The sequence below is a fragment of the Pteropus medius genome, unplaced genomic scaffold (assembly GCF_902729225.1).
Source record: "Pteropus medius unplaced genomic scaffold, Ma_sr-lr_union100, whole genome shotgun sequence".
Taxonomy (NCBI): Eukaryota; Metazoa; Chordata; class Mammalia; order Chiroptera; family Pteropodidae; genus Pteropus; species Pteropus medius.
The window spans coordinates 3,785,299-3,789,139 of NW_024356248.1; positions in this window are offsets into that span (position 1 = coordinate 3,785,299).

Genomic DNA, 3,841 nt, shown 5'->3' on the forward strand with positions numbered 1-3,841 from the left:
GGATTCCCAGGCTGAGCCTTGGAAAGGATGTTGCAATTGATTGGTAATGTCTGCCGATTGAGCTCAAGCCCAGGCAGAGGCTCACAAGTAACATACTTCCCTAATAGAAGCCAATAGACCTTCATTCCCAGGACCACAAGACGGAGAGAACGCCAACAGTGCTTTTGTAACCCCAGACACTTCCAGGAACCACGACTGTAATTGTGTTTCTGTGTCGGATTTGGAGGGAGAAAGGAAGAGTCAAGGAAAACTTCAGGAAAAAAGTAGCTATTGGAATAATTCTTAAAAGAGTATAGGCATTATGGTTTAGTCTTATTAAAAATAAAAAAATAATTAAAATCAGAACAATCTGGGTTCAAACCCCAAATACATTTCTGACTGACTGGTTAAACGCAGAGTCCTTAATTAATAGTATCCCGACACCTAACACAGTGTCTGGCAGATAATGAATGTTCCTTTAAGAGTATGCAGAATAGATGCGAGTAGGTGGATAACCCTGAGCATATTACTGCATCCTCTCTGCCCTTCAGTTTTCTTATTTGTAATGAGACTTAATAGCACTTCCTATGGAGTTGTTATTGGGAGTCCATGGGATTATGGATGTACGGCGATCGGCATACAGTGCAAATTCATTCGGATACTCTAACACCCTCATCGGACTCTCTGCTCTCAAACATTAAGCAATGAGAATATTTACTATGTACTATGTACTCAACGCCTGGGAATCAGAGGGGCTGGGAATGTGAAATGTCAAGCAGAGAGCACACAGGTCATAACCTTAGAGACTGCCAGACTGCAACAGTGTTCATTGAAGCAACTTCTCACCCAACCATGGCTGCGGAAGTCAGGAGAGGGCAGCAAAGAGCTATGGGGCTAGATGGGAAGAGGAGCCTTCATCTCTTAACAGTACGTTCTGAAACCACGTCAGGAGTCAGAAAGCTCACACTGGCATCCTAGTTCAGCCACTTACTTGCTGTGTGACCTTAGATACCATACTACACCTCTCTGGTCTCCACGTCCCAATCTCTAAATTGAGGATAATTAGGTCTTCAGCTTAATTGTAGAGAATGAAAGAGTTGGAAGAGTCGTCGAGCTCTGCAGTAGAGTTGCTTCAGGGCAAAGATGGAGACCCCACACATTCTCACTCAGAAGAAGGAGGAAAGAATTGAGCTGACTTTGCGAACTATATAAGTAAGATTTTTTTAAATAATAATAAGGTATGTGTCATAACCAAACTGCAGGTACAAATCCACGATGGTACGTATAGTCCCTTGGACCTCAGACGCATGTGTCATCCTAAGAAGCGACCGAGGCAAAACCCATGCTTTCTGTTCACCAAATCTCATTTATTTTCCTTCTTCCTGGACACATGGAGGACTGGTTCTGGCCAACAAAATGCGAGGGAAAGAGATGTCTGTCACTTCCAGGCTGAAGCAGTAGAAGCCCCTATGTCTTTGGGAACAGACACTGCCAGTGTCTCTCCTCCCCTGCCCTAGAACCAAAAGTGTCGGTGAGCCTGGGTCCCTCTTGCCAACCTGAGCATCTCTGGATGCCTAACACGAGTGAGAAATAAAACTACGTTGTTTATTTGGGATCTATTATTGCAGCATAGCTGAAGCTGCCCTGAGTAATACAGTAACGGAGGAGGAAAAAAACAACAACAACCTTTATTAAAAGGGAAGTATGTGTGGCAATATTAATTTAATAAGATAAAACGGGGATAAAGAGAAGCGCTCATTTTTACAATATCATTTTATATTGAGTAAAGATACACTCCACCAAGAAGATATGGTGCCTTACAAATTGAAATACATAACTTCAAAATTTTATAAAGAAAACCCTGTTTAAAACATTAAGGGAAAATGACTTTCTTAAAAAGAGAGTTATAGGGGAAGCCAGTGAAGAGATGTGAGCAGAGAGTTGGCATGGTCTGACTTGAGTATTGAAAGGATTGCTCTGGCCATTGAATTTTTAAAAATAGACTGCAAAAGGGCAAAGGCAGAAGAAGAAAGATTAGTTAGGAGGCTATTGCAGTAATCCCAGTGGACAATCAGAGTGGCTTGGACCAGAGAAGCAGCAGTAGAAGGGATAAGAAGTGGATACATTTGAAAAGTACAGACAACAGGAATTTTGGATAAAATGTGAGATTCAAAGGAGAGAGAAGAGACGAGGACAGTACCAAGGTTTGACCTGATCCAGTAGGAGGATGGATTAGCCCCTAATATATGTGTTAAAAGCCTTGGGAAGAGCAGGCTTGCTGTGGGGAAGACCAGAGTTTGGCTTCGGACCTAAAAAAAAAAAAAAAAAAAAGTTCTTTTAGATATATCCAAGAAGAGAGATTAAGAAGGGAACTGAATCAGTAACTCTGAAGTTCAGAGCTGGAGATAGAAAACCTAGAAGTCTTCAGTTTACAGATTACAGTTGAAGCAATGAGACTGCCTGCGCCTGCCTAGTAAGCGAGTGTGAGTTAGAAAGAGAAGCCATCCAAGAACTATTTCCTGGGCATTGTGAGGCTGGGAGGCGAGGAGGAACCCACAAAAGAGACAGAGAAGGAGCAGCCAACAGTGGAAGAGAACTGGGAAAGCATGGCGTGTGGGTGCCAAGTGGAAAGAGCGTTTCAGAGATTCCAGTATCATCGACTGTGTCAGTACATTAAATAAGATAAAAACCAAATGCCAGTTTTCGTAGACTCACAGTGAGAGTGAAAGCTTATTGGAACAGGTCCGAGGGAGAATGGCAGAAGAATTTGAGACAATGAGCATGGACAACTTTTTAGAGAAATATGGTTGTAAACTGATGCAGAAAAACATAGGGCAATAGCTGGAGGGGGGAGGGGGCATCAAAAGAAGGTTTGGGGGGGAGTTTTCAACTAGAAGAAATAACCAAGTGTTTGTGTGTATTTGCATGTTTGTTTATCTTTAAATGAGTGAGAGACTCCATGCCTGTGTTCATGACTTGGTTCCCGGGCCTTCTATTCCCAGGGAGAGTCAAAGAACAGGATAGCTCGTGATGGCTTCAAAGGAGAGACCACCTTCCGCATGACTAAGCCCCAGGGATGCAGCTGTCTCGAGCCCTCACTGTAAACAGCACACCACGAGTCCACATCGATTACAGATGAGGTGGTATGGAAGACCAGTCACCTCATTAGCATGTTGCTTTTTATTGCACGATTCTTTGTTATCAAAGGACTTCATTATGCAATTTAAAGAGTCAAACAGCACCACGAGGCTTAGAAGAAGAAAAAGCTTCCCTGATCTGCTCCTCCCTGAGCCCCACCCGTCTCCACACCCTAAAGCGATGGCTTTCAACTCCCTCCTCTGTTTCTTATAGTGTCTAATGTACTATTTCTAGATCACATGCTTATGGTTTTTTTATTCTGCTTTTCATTTTAAGATTTCCATTTTTGACTTCATAAGATGGAAACCGAGGATTTAGTTCTTTTAACCTACACGCCACACCCGTGTCCTTTTATCCTTTCTATATCATGCTCTCAACAGTTATATCAGATATTTTGTTAATTGATATTCAATGCTTACACTGACGATAAAAATGGAATTCATAGCTGAGTCATTTGGTATGTTATATCACATACCCTTCCTTGTATGACTTTTTCCTGAAATAATAATCGCTTTATGCTTAGTTTTTTATGTACCTGTAATTGACGCATGCTCAAACGATCCCCACATTATTTCCAAATAGAACTAAAACCCATCTCCAAACAAATGCATCGCGTAAGTCATTTGTTCAATTTATTTCTCAGAGACACAGTTCCCAGGGCCCCGCACACTCCTGCTCCCCTCTGGCCTGGTTACCCTTCTGATCTGACACGGGCTGTCATCCT